The sequence below is a fragment of the Pogona vitticeps genome, chromosome 3 (assembly GCF_051106095.1).
Source record: "Pogona vitticeps strain Pit_001003342236 chromosome 3, PviZW2.1, whole genome shotgun sequence".
In the NCBI taxonomy this organism is placed as follows: Eukaryota; Metazoa; Chordata; class Lepidosauria; order Squamata; family Agamidae; genus Pogona; species Pogona vitticeps.
In genome coordinates, this window is record NC_135785.1 from 170,100,535 (window position 1) to 170,118,166 (window position 17,632).

Sequence of the window (17,632 nt, forward strand, 5' to 3'; positions counted from 1 at the left end):
TGCATCTCTCATCCAGTTGCATAAGAGGAGAGCATGAGGAGCATAAGGAAGGCTGAGATACTTTTTGGAAATAGTTTTCACATTCCACTTCTCCAGCCCAGATTGCAGAGCAACGAAAGAATTTGGGATGTTGCCCTACTCTCATTATGCGAGAAGTTCAACCTCTTTCTCTCTCCCCCCTCCCGCTCCCTTATTTCTTTATATCGAGCGAATACAATTCAACCAATTTGGACTGACTTATTAGAAATACTTCGGGTGAATTACACAAATCGCAGTTTCCACACGGATGGCTCTGGCTATGGAACCGGAGACAATACCCCAGCCTATTGTGCCTATGTTTCCAGAGCGCAATTTTCTTCCCCAACATCATCATTTACCAGCACCTCACATTTCATTTACTGGCCTCCTTTATGCAAATTTGGAGAGGAGCAGCAGTTTCCAATACCTGGTATCTGGAAGATCTTGGCCTTCCTCCCTTTGTTTTCACCCCCCCCCCCGCCTCCTTCGACCCCTGCCCCAACTTAGCTCTTGATCTGCATCTTCTCCTCAGACTTTTTCGCCTGGCGGTGAGACTTGCCTCTACATTTTAGGGGCAGCGCCCATAATTTCACAAGCTTCACAAGCTTTAATTTTCTCCTGCTCCCATCAGAAGGTAAAAACCAACGGGCGTGCAAAAATGAGCAACAAGTTAATCTGACAGGAGTTATTTCGTACAGGTGTACATATGTGTATGCATATTTAATGTGTGCGCGCGTGCGTGCGTGCGTAGGTACACACAGCCCCCTTCTCTGCATTAACGCTTTAAATGCCAAGACGATTCGAACAATAGTACAAAAGATGTGTTTCTTATCTGCATGCCTTTGTGCCGTAAATAGAGGAAGGAAAAATTCCGAGGTGCTGCTATGAGGAGTAGGCAAGCTTGATGATTGTGTTTAGTCGCCATGAACTTACATGCAACACTGGCTAGGCGAACAGCGGCATATTTGTTTCTAACGAGCGTTAGCAAATTTTGCATGAAAGGCATGTTATGTTAGCAATATTCGAAAAGAGCGTGATTCCCCCCCCCCCCCGTAGACCAAGGATGCGAGGAGGGATGGTGGCAGTTCCGTTTGACTTGCCCGCGCGGCTTGTGAGCGGCACAAGAACTTACAGCTCACTAAGTTCTTAATGGCCACTTCTTCATAGTCGAGGATGTCTGTGCGATCTGCTAGGAGACCATGATGGGAGCAGCTGAACTGCGGAAAATAAGAAAAATAAGAGCCGGAGGCGGGTGGAAGAGAGAATATATCCTTGTTGCACTGAAAGAGTATCAGGCACCCTAAGGAAACAACAGTGGGGCAGGCCTGCTCCTTTTATCCATACATCTGATTGTGAAGGCTCCAGGCTCAGCTTTATTGTTTATTGTCTCGAGGCGAACAAAAGCCTTTCGGGTCGTGTAATAAATTAGAAGTACGAAGGCAGAAGGAGCTGAGCAGGCCCCAAATGTGGTTTGGAAGGGAAGAAAGGGTTTGCCTTTAAAAAAAAAATGCCCGCTTCCTACGGTCAGGGAATGCGATTACTCGGGGAGGGCGGCGAGGAAGAGAGGAGAGGGGGGCCGCTCCTCAACCCCCATAGAGTGCCCTGGAAGTCAGCAGAGAAACGGACCCCGCCGTCTCGCCTTTTGAAGGGAGCGAAACGGCAGGCGCCCTTCTTTGCTCTTTCCCCAGAGGTAAACGAATCATTCACCGCCATCCCAAATTCATAAAGGAAGTGAACCCCCGAAGTAACTCGGCGACGAGGTTCTTATCGTCGCTCAGGTATCCACGAAATATAACCGAATTGGGATCGGGGGATTACGACCCTTTTATATTCGAGATACACGTGTGAGGTGCGTGCCTGCCTGCTAGCTCAGTAATCTACCCTACGTTAAAAAGCAACATTCATTTTCACTGCGTATTGGAGTTAGGGACTCTCGTTTCTTTCTTTCTTTCTTTTTTGAAAAGGTAGCAGTTTTCTAGAAAATAGCCATGAAAGGATTTTCCTCTCCTTTTGGGGTTGTGGTGGTCGTTGGCACACCGATAAACAGACGGGGAGCAGTTAAGCAGACTTGCTTTGTATTATTCGATTTTTTTTAATGTGACATTTGAACTTGTCTATTGTCTGAGCCGCTCGGTGCAGATTGCAGGAGGTCAAGCTAAAGGCTGCTCTTTTTTGGAATTTCGCACAAACGCGCACAGGCCACCGCCGCTTGTCCGCCTTCCGGGAAGCCAGCCGTTGCAATTTTCCTGCTGTTCTTGTGGCAGTGGTGTTGATATATTTTTATTTTTTTTGCGCGCGCGGGGGGGGGGGTCCCCTTGTTTTCTGGCCCGCCGAAAGCATAAGATGACTGGTCTGTTTCCCTTTATGCGCTCTTCTACACCCATCCACTCCCAGGGTGGTCAGGTAATCCTCCATCGTCGCGTCTCCTCTCACCTCCGTTTCCTGGCCTAAAAAGGGGATAAAAAAATGCACATTAAAAAGGCTGCTTAAAAGGTTTGAGGAAAGAGCCTGGAAAACTGCACGATTCAAACAACTCCTCCAGGACTTATACACCCCCTCCCCCACCTCAGTTCTTCCATTTTATTTTCCCCTTTTGTCTTTTCCTTCCTTCCTTCCTTCCTTCTGGTCTGTCAGCTCCCGCTTTCCTCAAGTATGACCACCAAAAACATTCTAATGGTGTGGATGTATGTTTTCGAGCGAAAAAGAAAGTCGGCGATTCCGACGTAGCTTTCTCAGCCAGCGGTTCTAAAAACGCTTTTCTCCGTCTCCAGTTTAAGGATGAGGAACTAACTTCGCCATTCACGTTCCAGAGTTTAAGGCTGGTGCTCTTTTCTTTCTTTATATATTTATCTATTTCCCCCCCTCCCTTTTTTTTTTTTTTTTTTTTTTGCAGTCGAAACATACAAGGCCTCTACGAAGTGGTGCGAATGCGCTCTCGGTTCCCCCTGTACTAAGCCGACACCGTGCGAATTGTGTTTTAACTTTTCTTTTTGCACGTGGCAGGAGCCTTCTCTCTCTCTCCCAGGAGAGAGGTTGAGGCCTACGCCTTTCGCTAGACCCATTCCTTAACCCTGGCTCTCCTCCTCAGGCCTCTGTCCCCGGCTCCCCCCCCCGCCCCCTTAGGACAGTCCCATCTTCCTTTTATACCCAATATGTTTCTTCCATCGGGCGCGAGGGCGCACGCGGGGCTGGAATGGCTGGCCGAAGTTCTCCAAAAGGAGACTGGCTGTAAAGGGAATGGAGGGAATGTGTGTGTGTGCGAGAGAGAGAGAGAAATGGCATAAAGAGGAGCCAGAGGAAAAATGTGGTGACGCACCCCGCAAGGAGGCGCAGCCGATGGGCCAGATCTGCTGGAGAGGCACACGCGGCCCTTCAAACCACGCTCCCGGGCGCCCATCAACCGGTTTCCTCCACCACCGACCCCCCCAAAGCCCCCTCCGACTCTTTTCACTCCCGGCTGTCCGGGAACTGTTTTCAGCACGGCGGCCACTTCGCGGCCAGAGAGTCTTCCTATCTTTGTGCTTGCGGGTGTGTGAGACAGGGCTCTTTCTCTTGCGTTGTTACGGCCGCGCTAAAGCGGACAGCGAAGTGCTGTTTTAGGTCGTTGTCCCGCCCCGCGGAAGCCGCCTTTTCGGCCCCGCGGGGGCGGCCGCCAAAGCGCAGGGAGGCGGCCCGTTTCAAGCGAGGGCGCGTTGACTCGGCCTCGTTGCTCTCCGTAGAAAGGAAGAGGCGTTTTCCATAGCGGGGACGCCAGCGTTTCTCAGGTCACTTTGGGCTTTCTCCCCGCCCCCACTGGCCCACAAGATTAGCCTTTTTGATGTCCATTAAGGCTGTTTTAGGGCTGCCTGCCAGTCCCTCCCAATCCTTGGATTGTATCTCGTTTAGAAAGGAATAGCAGGGCAGTTCTTGTAATCCTTGAAAGCTGGTGAAGCCCCGAGAAAACTGTGTGTGTGTATGTGCTCTGTGTGCGAGAGGGGGTTAACTGGTGTCCCGGCTATTACCAGAAACTGGATCACCCACCCCCCACGCCCTGAGTTTCCACTGGAGTCACCTTCCTGGAGGGCCAGCGATGTGTATCAAGCTTTTCCCGGCGTGGCCGCCACAACACCACCACCAGCAGCAGAGGGTTTCTGGAAGAGTCCAGTTTAGACTTACAGTATCTGAAAGGTGGCCTTCGGAACATAGCCACCAACCACCACCCCCGCCCCATCTGAAGCGCACAGTCGGGAGGAAAAAGGAGGTAGAAACCGACCGTCAAGAGAGATGCCAGGTAGGGAAGGGACAGAATCCAGAGATGTCAAAGGAAGGGGGGCACAATTCTTGGGGTTGCCACCTGGGTGCGCTGATGGGCGCGCAAAGTATGCCTTTTTTTTTTTTTAAATGCTATCCTGTTGAATAAGACGAATTTCCCCTCTCTGCCTCCGCCAGCTTTTAAAGGTGAGTTTAGATTGCAATAGTTACTGCTCTGTGGTTTGTTTCTCTCTCTCTCCCCCCCCCCACCCTTTTGTTTGTCAAACAGGAGGTATCTCCTGGGAGCAGGGCATTGGTGGCGAATCCCAGCCCAGGATTACATTAATCAAGGCATTATTTCCCCTGGGATGCACAGCACAAATTATAGTAAATCCTAATAAAATTGGATCCCCGACAAACTGAATGTAGCCTTAAAGTAATCGGCTCCTCCTGTATATATTCTCTCTTTTTTCTTTTTAAGGACCTCAAAACTTGCATCACCCGTTCAGCTGAAACTCTTGTGCTTTGCTGTTCATAGGCTTAAGATAAACGCCACGGCCAAGGCATTCTTTTTCCAAAGGCAGTCTCTTGTCTATATATGTAATACTGTTGTCATAGAGAATTATCTGAATGTTTGTTTCTTTCTGAGCCTCGGGTAGAAGGGGGCTGGATAATCCGGTACCCCTTCCGAGGTGAAGTCAGGATTTCCCAGTTGTATGGTACGGCTGCGGGGGGGAGGGAGATGGGGAAGAATGGGATGCGCTGTAGGCCTGTATTTGAATATAAAGAAGGCCAAAGGCCAGCTCCCCCCCCCCGCGCCTCCGCACCCTCCCCCCCCCCGCGCCCACTGCCCCGTCGACGTACAGGCCAGCCGTCTCCTCTGTAGATCGCTGCTTCCAGCCCTTCTTCTTTCCCCATGGAGCAAGGGGGGGGGTGGGAGTGGGGAGGAGAAGTGAACGGCAAGGTACGGCAAAGCACGAGGAATACTCCTGCGGGCTCCAAGAGGCTAGTCCGCTGCTAAAAGGAAAGCGGAAGTAAACTTCAAAATCTGGAGCTGGATTAAGGGGGGGGGGGAAGCGGAGGGACGGGATAGAGGCGGGCTGCGTCTTCCTATGGAGAGCACTTCCCCCCCCCCCCGCAAAGGTAGGCCTCGGGAGAGAGGGCAGGGCAGAAGACGCCCCTCGCCTCCTGCCTTGCACGCGCCCTCCGCTTTCTGGCCGCCTCCCCGCCCCCCCCCCTCGGCAGGGATACCGCGCACGCGGGGGAGCTGGCGCTACCCAGACCTCCTCGGAAAGGCAGGAAGGCAAACAAGAGCGGCAGATGCGCCTCTAATTGCTTTCCTGGGCTCCGCCTGACCCTTGCTGGAGGCTTCTGGGCTGCCCGAGGTAGAGGAGGTGAGGGGGGGCCGGCCCGGAAGGAGCGAAAAGAGGGCGAGGACTTTCGGAGACCGGCAGGCAGCCTAGCCCCGGCGAAACACGTCGAAGGGGTGGGTAGGTGGGAGCCCGCTGGTCTCAGGACCCGCCCGCCGAGGGACCCCCTCCCGCCTCCACCGCCACCCCTTCCGCGCCCTTTCCACCGTGCCGTGTTCCAGACGCATCTCTCTCTCCCTCTCCACCCCCCCCGCTCTCTTTCCCACCTCCTCCCGCCCAAAGGCGACGCAACCAATTGGCCAACCTGGGACTCCCGTTTGGGCTGGTTTACTTTCGAGAGCGCAGTTCTCCACCTTCCTTCTCCGGCGCGCGCGCGCGCGCGCCCGTGGACACACACACGGGCGCGCCGCCTCCTCCTCCTCCTCTCTGTGTGTGTCTCTGTCTTCCCCCACCCCACCAGCATGATTACCTCAGGAAGGGGCAAAGAGCGGTCAGCTCCTTGTCGGGGTGGGTGGGAATAGAGGGGGGAGTCGCTCTCAATTTACAAATGGGGAGCTGTGTTTAAGGGGTGAGGGAAGAGGGAATGAATTAATGTACACTATATCTCCCCTCCTCACTCACTCACACACTCACACATACACACACGTTGCCGCCAGCGCCGCCGCCGCCGCCTCTTCCTTCAGCTTGCTAGCCAAAGGACAGTCTTGACTGACTGACTGGCTGTCCGCCCGCCCGCCCGCCGCTGCTCGAGAGCCCGCGCTCGCTTGCTCGTTCGCTCGCTGGCTCTCCAGCCTCAGCCGCTGCCCCGCGCCAAGAAATCCAGCTGCCGCCTTTGCTTGCGCCCGAAGCCGCCCCGCCGTTGCCCAGGCTGTGCGGTGCGGGGCCTCCCGGGTTTTAGCGCGACCGCTGCGGAGGCGGAAGGCGCAGAGCCGGCCAGCGTCGGTCCGCTCGCGGCCGCCTCTGCCACGCAGTAGTAACCCCCGACTGAAGGATGGGTCCTTTCCCCTCGATTTCTTCCCAGCCAGGAGGAGGGCAGAGGGATGCCGGCGGATAAGGGGTGGGTGTGGGTGGGAGGAAGAAAAGGGGGTGTGGGGGGTGCTCCTGCAAGTATGTGCTGTGATAAAGAGGATGAGGATGGTGGTGAGTGGGACCGAGAGAAATCTGGAAGCGTTCCTTTCCTATTACTGATCGCGGTGTTTGCCCCCTGCCCCTCCCAACTCCCCCTTCTCCTTCCCTGCCGCCCCCCCTCAGCTGCGAGGATCAAACAATATCAAGGAGACTTTCTTCACTTGTCTCCCCTTGACAGGGCTGATCAGTTAACTCAGGAACATTTAGAAGGTTGGTATCATTGTGGAAGAAAATCCTTCACTTCCTAGGCTGATCAGTAAGTTTTCTTTTGAAGCACCCCCCTTTCTCTAATTAATTCTGCCTATTTGCTTTGTTTGTGAGATGTTAATAATTACTAATAACAGGAAAGGGTTCTGATTTTTTTTGGCGGGTAACATTATGGTAGAATTGCCGATAAAGTGTATCTTTACATTTTTATTTTTTAACTTTTGTTGACTGCTTTTTCAGGTTCTGGCACTGAATCATATTCTCTAAATTGGAGAAGCATTATGTTTATGAATTCTTGACATTATAAACAAGAATTGGAGGGTTACTCTAGATATGTGTAACTGATCTGAGTATAATGAATGATATATATATTTTAAGTATTCCTTCACAAAACAGTGAAAGAACAGAAAAATAGGGCTTAGTTGTGCCCCTTCAAATATATTTCATTACTGACATAGACCATAGAAATTTAAGATTGCCATTCTGCTTGTGTGCTGCCTTTGGGAAACAATGTACAGATGGATTTATAATTCTATATCTAATTTTAACAGTATTCTGTGCCAAGGTATGTATTCTTTTTTTGCTTATACATACAGTATTCACAGGTAATTTTTACAGATGTCTGTTCTTATATGTAATTGTCACAAACTTACTGGGCACTGGTTAACACAACTTTTTGTCATTTTCAGACATGTTTTGCAACTTTTAACTGGCTCTATCTATATTACATTTGACAGTGGATATAGGATCTGTTGTCTTAGAATTGGCTGCTTTAGTTGCGGAAATTTTATTGAAGCATTATTCCTCCAGGCATGTAGCACAATGATCTTACCCAAGTTGTCAGTTATATATGAGAGATCTTATCCCTGTTTGCAGCGATATATTTGAGATACAAACTGCAAGTTATCAAAGCGGGGGGAGGGGAAGGATATAGTAATAAGTATATCTAATTTTGTATTTAGCAAGTTGAGTGCAAATGGGATTAGTATATTCATGTTTAAGGTGCTGCTTTATTTACATAGAGTCATTATCATGCTGAAGTTTTTTTTAAAAAAATATATATCCAGTTTCATGTCTGCACTAAAAGATGTATAAAATCCTAAAAATTATCCAATTAGGCTAGAAAACATATTTGGGAAAAATAAAGAGTCCCAAGCAAAATACTGTAAATTTGGGTGTCTTGCAACGTTCAGCATGATCCTTTCATAAGTAATTTACTGCAATTCAATTTATGTGAACTACAAGGATGTTACAGTATGAATTCATGGAACAGTTACATTGAGAGACAAAAACATTTTTTCCTTTGAAATATGAACTGACTTGAAATGAAACATGGAGCCAGTGAATAAAACATGGGAAATATTAATATTTGAAATGCATCATATTTAAAATTAATTTGAACTTCACCCCCCATGCTTTTCTTATCTGTAAGTACCTATCTTTGCATCCTAAGAATTTAATTCAGTCATCCGCTATAGTATAAAATCAGTCTGGAATCATATCTTGACATCATGGTCTTAGCATTTTGACTTATAAGCCGTTCCCTTTGAGGTAAATGAAAGCTGTTTCCAAGTTGTGGGCTAGCCTTACCGTCTTTCTTGTTTCCTTTTTCCTTTCCTTTTAAATTTCAAATTTCAAATGACTGAGGAATAAGTTCAGTTGTAGAAACAATAAAACAATAAAAACACTGGTCACAATTCAGCACAAATGTACTTAAGTACTCGTGGTAACTTATCTGTCCTGGATAGTGATTCTGGATTTATTTTACACTTCACTAGGAAAAGAAAAAGAATTCAGAGCAATTGTTTACCAATATAACATGAACTAACAAACACATTCCATTCTTATACTACTATTACATTAAAATATTGTCTAATATATTGTAGATATAGAAAGAAAGTGTATTAATATATGCATTTATAACTTAATATCCAGCAGGTCCTCTCTGTAAATGTAATGTATCATATAGCACACAATGCATTACTGTATAAGTGCAAACCAGTTACTGAAACTAATTGGCAGAAAGTGTCCTGCATAATATAGTAAATTGCCTTTATGTTACTATTGTGTGTTGCTACAATCACAAAGAAATGGAACAGTGAAAAAGGTGGTCATTTTATTTGGTTTGATGTATTTCATAATAAAATAAGAACCTGGGGGGTGGGGAGACTGAGTTTAAAATAGTTTACTTGCCTGTCATGAGTTTAATATTATTACTAGTAGTAAATTGATCCCTGCAAAACTGCTGGCAACATTGCATTAAAAATAAATTCACCACAGCAATGGCACAATGGCAGTCAGAATTTTGCCACTGATTTCAATGGGATAGAAATGAGGCCTTAGTTGTTGCTTAAATACAATGCCTGTTTATTTCAGTAATTCCTGATTTTTTTTTGATCCTGTGGAATTTAATATTTAAACTCAATTATATAGGTATGTATGTATACATTATTCAGGGGAGATCAGGATCCTTCCTCTGGCTTTGCTACCTCTGAGTGAAAAGAAAACTTTCGATTCCACTCAGCGCTGTAGCCAAAATAAAGTCTGTTGCTAAGGCCTTATCTTTATAACGCATGTCTATAAGAATCGTGCCTGATGATATGGCTCTCATCAGCCCTAAATGATATACCTGAAAATAGACATCCTACATTTTGATTATATGTATTTTTGAATAACTGCCCTTAAAACGTCTCTTAAAAACCATGGCTTTTTAAAATCAGTTATTGTATTTAGGCTGTTTTAGAACGTATGTTGTTAAGTTCACTTGAGGTTTTACAAGAGTGAAACTGGGGTGCCATGCTTACAGGAGTTATGTAATGATGTTTAGTAAACAAGTAGAAAACAAATAAGGGGAACATGACAAAAATCTATATAGTAGAAAAAGCGGCTTTATATGCAAAAATAGTAAAGCAGTGTTAAAACTGTGTTAAGAAACACTTCTGTAAAAACATTTTAGGTACATATAAATATAATACTAAACTGATGATATTTTATATTCTTTATTACTAACACAACTTGATCCACAGCATAGTTTTTAAAAGTATAATTGGGTTTAAACTAATTTAATCCTATTGATTTAATGAGATTTGTTTTGGCTTAACTGGATTGATGACTGTCATATTAATTTTTCCATATATTATTATTAAGCAACCTTGCATGCTTTTGTTTACTAAGGCAGATTCATTTGCTTAAATTTTTTAAATGATTAAGAACTTGTAAATCTACACATGCATGATGTAAACTCCCTTTGTACCATTTAAATGCTTATTGATTCAATTGAAAAGTGTTCATAAAAACTTTCCAAAATGTCTGGCATAATATCTTGCTAAGATTTGGAATTAAAATGATAGACTGCAAGACAGTAGAAACAAACTGTCTGCAATATCATATCCATATTTAAATATGGATATTAATATTTGTATGTGTACACACACAATTTCATTTATAAAGCAGAATATCTCTGTGTTGAATTATTTTTCTTTATTATTTGCCTATATATATAATATTTTAATTGTTCAATAATTTTAAAAAAGAATAATTTCTGTCTAATCAGTTATTGATAAAATATAATTTATAACATTCAACATCTAGAAAAATATAAATTCATTTAAATCACTTCATACATGAGGTGAAATAAACTATAAGAATTTTTCCACTTGAGTGCTAGAACTAGTTTTGCACTCATCTGCAGATAGTATTAATTGACAAAAGTATCGTATAAATTAAAGCATTGGAAAGATACAATTTCAAAAGGAGGCATATTACTGTCTGACACTTAAAAATTAATGTTGAATTCATTTCCATCTACAGAAATTGAAATACTACAATAAGGAAATAAATGTGTTTTTATGTGTGTTAAGTGTGTTAGTTTCTTTTCTAAAACATAGGTACAGAGACACACCAAGATCTAGCTGCATTCATTTCAAGGTACTGACTTTAACCTACAGTGTTTTAAAGTTTGCCTTTCTCTATAGGACAGGTGAAATCTGGGGAGAGAAAGCATTCCACAATTCCATAGTAGTAAATTAGAAAGAATATGGCAATCAGTGTGATTGCTGTTTCATGCTGCTTGTGGGTTTCCCATAGACAACTGGTTGGCCATTGTGGGAATAGAATGATGGACTAGATAGGCTATTGGTCTGATCTAGCATGGATTTTCACATATAGAGTCCCAACTCTATGGAGTTCTTTCCTTGGGGAGATTCCAGAGCTTGACACTATTAGTGTTTAGACTTTTTATTTGAAAAGGTATCCAGTTTTTTTATTTTACTATCATTAGCTTGTTTTGGATTTGAATGTGTGTGTGTGTTCTTGAGCTGCCACCTTTTTTGCATTTGGGTAGCCAGCTTGGGCATTAAGTATAGACAGGTCAGATGGCTCATGCACCCCCTGCATACATGCTACAGAGATTGTATATTTCATCCTTTCCAGTGACCAGAATACAGTATGTTGTAATTTCACAATTAAAATGTAGCAGAAACATCACAAAGCTTGATGGGTTGCTTTTTCCAACAAATGCAGTTCAAAAAGTCTAGAAAATGGCAGGCCAATCTTATTTCTATGGACTTTTGAAATCTAATTTTATAGAGCTGTGTTCACAGTCTAGAGCCATAAAGAACTGTTAAAAAAATTCTATCTTGGCTATTGGAAGCATGTCTTAGATAAGATATGAATTTATGCAGGAGAAAGTCACACTGAACACAGTGCGACTTACTTGTGAGTTGATATGCAGGGGGCCAGATTGTGAGCCTGGACAACATTAAGCAAGTTCCACTGATTTTCATAGTAATCTTATCTGGATAAATGTAGAGTTCTGCTGATTTGGTGAGAATAATATTAGGAAAAAAAACAAATAAAAATATATTATGTTCATTCCATTTGTCCTTTATAAATATTTGACCTTATGCACTAAATCAAATTTTAGTCCCAACTAGTATAGGGTTTATTTTGTTTTTGTGGTGTTAGTAATAAGGATACAACTACATACATGCAGAATTGCTTAATTTGGTTACTTAATTTCATTTTCAGAGAAAATAATTACATTTCTCCCCCATTTGTAACAAATATACAGCTGCATACAGAATATACTGTAACTCTGTTTTCAGAAGTAATTATTGGAAGTTCCCCTAAAAGTTGCCTTTTTACCATGGATACAGTGGACCCTTGACTTACAGACGGCTTGACTTACAGACTTTTTGAGTTACAGACTTCTCTGGCTGCAAAATTTAGTTTTGACTTGCAGACTGAGATTTGACTTACAGACCAGAAAAAAACCAAAATGGAACAAAAACGGCCTGTTACGGGATTAATCGGTTTTCAATGCACTGTAGGTCAATGGAGACTTGACTTACAGACTTTTTGACTTGAGAACCGCCTTCCAATACGGATTAAGTTCTCAAGTCAAGACCCCACTGTATTACATAAATGTACTAATAAATCAAGTGTCACAATTTTCATTTTATACTTTATTCAGCTTTCATTCTAGCAATTTTGACAAGAAAAAAAAAGCAAAGTTTATGACTTTCCGATACAAAGTCTTATTTATTTGAGATGCAATCTTAATTCCATTTACTTGGGACTCTGCTGCATTGATCCCAATGGGAGTTACTTTTAAGTAGACACATATTGGCTTGCTCTGCTAGGTTGTAAGCATATAGACAAGTTATGATGTTTAAATCCATTCAGTGGGATTTAACCAACCTTACATTTTGTGGGACTGCAGCTTTAGTAGTTTTTCAATTTTAGTTAGCAGTTTTGACTTCTTTGAACATATAGACATGTCTGGGTATGTGTGCATGTTTAGGGGGAGTTGAAAGACAGGAATATGAAAAAGAAGTTACAAAAATTCTTAACCACTATGCATTTCGGTATTGGTGTTATGACATTTTATTTGGTTGGCTAGTTCTCTCTCTCTCTCTCTCTCTCTCTCTCTCTCTCTCTCTGTGTGTGTGTGTGTGTGTGTATGTGTGTAAACACAACACACATGCACATATGCATGGTAAAACTATTTTTTTGTCATAAAAATGAGAACGTAATAAAGAAGCATTGATTTCATCTGAGTCTTATGCTACGTTGATTCTCAGCTATACAGTCTAGGTCTCTATGAAATACTGCAAAATTTCAGTTATATTTCATACAAAACCAAGCAGAATGTGTCTCATTAGTTGCTCATTATTGCTGGCATGCCTGGAAAACTGTGCTTCCATGGAAATACGGAGATCAGAATCTTTCCCAGTGGGATTTGTGACTTTTCCCCTTTGAAGAGCAGAACACCACACCATATGCCATAGATAGTAGGTCTGCAGGGGATTTTAGCCACTACACTTAAATGAACCTCTGTTTACAGAAGCATTATTGTGGGCTGAATCCAGTTGTTAGTCTGGACTGCAGTAGACCTACTGAATCAATGGAACTAACCTATGTGTTGACTTAACAAGACCCATTCATTCAGTGTGTCTTCTCTAGTTGTAGCTGACAATTAGATCTGAGTGCTGTGTACAGACATTGAGAGGACTTGCTACCCTCAAGTTTTGCCTCCTAGAAAGATCTGGTTGGTTACTAAAATAAATTGTGTGTGTCCAGTCACTGGTTGGTTACTATAGTAAACTGTATGTGTCCCTATCTCTCTGTCTCTCTCTGTCTCTGTATCTCTGTCTCTCTGTCTCTGTCTCTGTCTCTGTCTCTCTCTCTCTCTCTCTCTCTCTCTGTGTGTGTGTCCAATTACTGGTTGGCTATGATAGTAAACTCTGTGTGTGTGTGTGTCCAGTTAGTGCCTACACCTGCTTATCCAATATATATGGATTTTTTGTTACTATGTTAAACAGTGTGTGTGTGTCCAGTCACTGCTTACCCCTTCTTATCCAGTATACTGTATATGGATTTTTCTTCTTCACTTTTTCAAGTTTTTGTGTTTTAGTAATACTATGCCAGAAATCTTGTAGCATTGTGGAAGTACTTACATGGTTATTGTGGTAAATGGGTGGTGGCATCTTCAACATTGGTCAAGTTGTGGAGGTCCAGCAGGCAGTTTTTATCCCCCACGATTCACTGGGGAGGGGACTATATCAGTCACAAAACATGAAACTATATATTGTTAACAGACAGGAGCAAAAACAGAACTGCACAGAAGGACAATTTTCTAAAACCAATTTTTTTGAAGGTGTCTGTGCAAAACAAGGGATGGGAGGTGCAGCAGGTTGTAAGGCAAACTTTGAGGTGTGGTAATAGCCCTTTTAAAATGCTTTTTTGGGGGTGGGGTGGGGGAAGGTGTTTTGGGAGAGCTTCAGGAATGTCTTGGAGAGGCCTGAGAAAACCCCTTTGGTAGGCACAAGTGGTCTAACTGGACACTTTGGCACCCTTGATTTAGTGTGTGTGTTAAATCAAAGCACAATTACATTGTTAACAGGAAATCTTCTCTACAAGTTGCATGATTAAAAAAAGTGAAAACTTCAAAAACATTTTTCTCATTATTTATATTTTGAAATACAGTATATGATTTTCTTAAAAAGAAAAATAATTTACTATTTGGCTGGATAGCTCAGTGGTTTAGGTATCCGGCTGCGGAGACAGAGGCTGGGGATTTGATTCCCCCTCCGTGCCCCCCTGACAGGGGCTGGACCTGATGATCCATAGGGTCCTTTCCAGCTCTGCAGTTCTATGAAACATCCATTATGAAGCACGCAATACAAACAAGCTGGATCAGATCTAGAATATATTTTTTTCTCCACAAATTCTTTTGGGTGAAAAAAATCAGTTAATACTTATCGCAACGGTAGATGGAAAATTCAGACAGCAATGTAATTTTAAAGTTAGCATTCTTTTGCATGATCCATGAAGAACAGTTTTGGGCAGGTAGGGCACAGTGCATTGTTCTGAATATGATTTGAAATGCAGATTTCAAGAACTGCCTGTATGCATAAGGGAAAAAAAAGGAAGGTTGGTTCAGCAGTAGCTTTCATGTCAGATTCCTTCTCTTCAAGCATTAACGTATGACAAGGGAACATTTGAATTTTAGCTGTTTCTTGCATGTTACTGCTTCACTTCCTACATATTTCTTTTCCCTTGCTGATTATGGGTAGTAATTTTACCTAGCATTTTGGTATTTTGGTATACTATGACTACTTTCATATTGACAATAACTCTGTGAAACAGAGTCATATGTTTATTATACCAATAAGAAATCAAGGCTAAAAAGCCACATCAGCCATCTAGGTACTGGCTGCAAACACCATGGTGTGTCCACTTTCCTTTTAATTAGTAAGACTGTCATGTGTGAAGTACCCCTTAGCTTTTCGAACATTTGATTTATTAGAATTATTTATCTTAATATTTGTCATGTGCCTTCAGAATGACATATGACACAAAACAACGAATACACACACACAGTAAAATGATAGGTTAAAAACAAATAAAAATTAACTCTATGGCTTGTATCCAAATTTTGTTCTTCTCAGAGCAGACCCATTGAAATTAATAGGACATAAATTAGTTTGATAAGCCCATTAATCATATTAATTTCAGAGGGTTCTAAGTGTGACAAAGTATGGATCTGATCTTATGTGCGTGGGGAAAATAAGCAAAATGTACCCCACAACCAAGAGAAGTAGCAAAATATCAAAACAGCAGACTAGGAGAAAGTTACTTCAGATCAAAATTCTGACCGAATAGATCAGTTTTTGCTGAACATTACACCCACTGAAGCGGAATCCACCTCAGTCTTCCTTGGGATGGATCTTTGAAGCTGTTAGTTGCTGTTAGTGAAAATACATTGTCTCATGTCACTCCTAACTGAACTCAATGCTTGAGTTTTGACTGGGGTGAGGTGGGCTGTGTTTCATGACTTTTTGTGATCGCTACTACTTGTAGAGGTGATGAAATACTAAAATTAGACATAAGAATTGGTCCTGAGCATTTCTTATCCATGCTAACACAATCTGAATATTGTCTGTGTAGATGATGGAAAATAGTATCTGCTGATAATCTCAGCAGAAAGGTTAATAGGGCAGAGGGTATTCCTTTGAATAACCTGGTCCCAAACCATATATCGAAGTGAGGACTAGTTCTTTGAATTATGCTAGGGAACGAAACAGGAGCCAATGTGAAATAAATGGCAATGGAGTAACAATAATCCATGCCACACCTTCCCCACAGAATGGCAAAAGCATTCTGTTCCAGTGGCTGTATGTGGACATTATTCACAGGCAGTCCCACACACAGGCAGTAAACCATTTGAAGCACTGTTTACTCCTGGTTCATCTCTGAGCATTGAGAAACATGCATCTATGTCCTTCGTCTTTCACCCGCAGATTATTAGATATGTTTAACTTTTCCCCAAATAAGTTATTTTAGTGAACTGCCGTTAGCACAGGCTTTTCATAGCATAAAAGCAGAACAAGACTGCAATATTAACTGAACATAATCCAAAATTTGAATCTATGTGATTGATAAGCCTTATCTATAAATAAAGCCTTAATGATTCTTTGGCAGTGTTGTAAACATAAGTATCAGATGCAATTGTTGTCATTATTGTTCTGCAAGTCCTTTCTGTGAATGCCAAATGGTTATTGCTGTCCAGTTACTTGGCAAATATATATCCTGTAATGAAACAGATGTCAGCCAGCTCGGCCTGCCTTCAATTACATTTGCCCAATGCACAGGGTGTGTAAAAGAAGAAGGAAACTAATTTATTGAAAGCAAATAACCTGCTGGTTGAAACTGTCTCCCGGTCCTTATTAACCCACTTAAAATGTAAGTTTTTCAGTAATGCCAAAGAAGTCATTTTCATCACCCTGTGAAACAAACCGGGTGTGCAGTGACCATGATTGTTAGTATAGAATGGACAGTTAGATCATGGATGGATAGATGGATAGGTAAGAGAGATCCACATCAGAAAAATTTACTCTTCCTTATCTGATGCATGAAAAGAGTGAAATATAAAAGCTGTTTCAGCAGAATACGAAGAAATTATTTTTGGCAGGTAAATTGGGCTTTCTAGAAAAGATGAGGATTAAGTTTGGTTTTCTTTAGTTCTAATGTTTGTTAGAGATCATCTGAAGCTCTTGCTTATTCTTATGCCAGCACATGAGATTTGGGTTGAATTCATGTTATTAATTTACCCATCCTTTTAATGTGTGAACATGTAACATTATTGTACTTTCAGCCATCTTCTGAGGTGAAGTCCTATCTCATGAACAGAAGTGAAATGAGGGACCATGATCTGCTAAGTGAGTTTAGCATGAAGACAGGTAGAATTCTAAATGTTATGGAAGCGGTCTGGGTGTATGTAATGGTGCAGAATGGGTGCTGGAAACATCCTCACTACATTTATGTGTTAAGAGAGATTGGAAACCTGTATTTCCATTTTCAATTATCTGAAATTAATTGTTTTGTCTGAGTCCAACATAATTAATGTTAATCTTAACTATGGTTAGGGAAATGAATCCATGTCAAACTATGGCCAACAATTCCAGCTTTAGATATAGCAACAAAACCAGGTTAACAGAAAACTGAAGCCCGAGAGACTTGTGCACATAACACTAACCCATATTTTAGTGTTGTATTCAAACCAGATAATTGCCTGTCTTTCTTTATTCTTAGATGCAGACCATATATTCCTATTTTAGGCATACCCACCAAAAAGCATTTTATGAATCATAATAACTGCAGCAACACTCCACACA

General features: G+C 42.4%; 1 long non-coding RNA gene across 15 annotated transcripts in view; it reads left to right on the forward strand.

Annotated features, from left to right (window-relative positions):
* Positions 1-3,874: 3,874 nt before the first annotated feature.
* Positions 3,875-17,632, forward strand: part of LOC110074148 (uncharacterized) — a 39,181-nt gene continuing 25,423 nt past the window's right edge. For 5 of the 15 annotated variants that reach the window (XR_013544098.1, XR_013544096.1, XR_013544101.1 and 2 more), the window contains exons 1-2: positions 6,699-7,002; positions 17,113-17,176. This is a non-coding gene — a long non-coding RNA (uncharacterized LOC110074148). Of the gene's footprint in view, positions 4,289-6,676; positions 7,003-10,840; positions 10,881-17,112; positions 17,177-17,632 lie in introns of those variants that run through there. The other 10 variants (XR_013544095.1, XR_013544105.1, XR_013544097.1 and 7 more) reach the window with 5 other exon arrangements.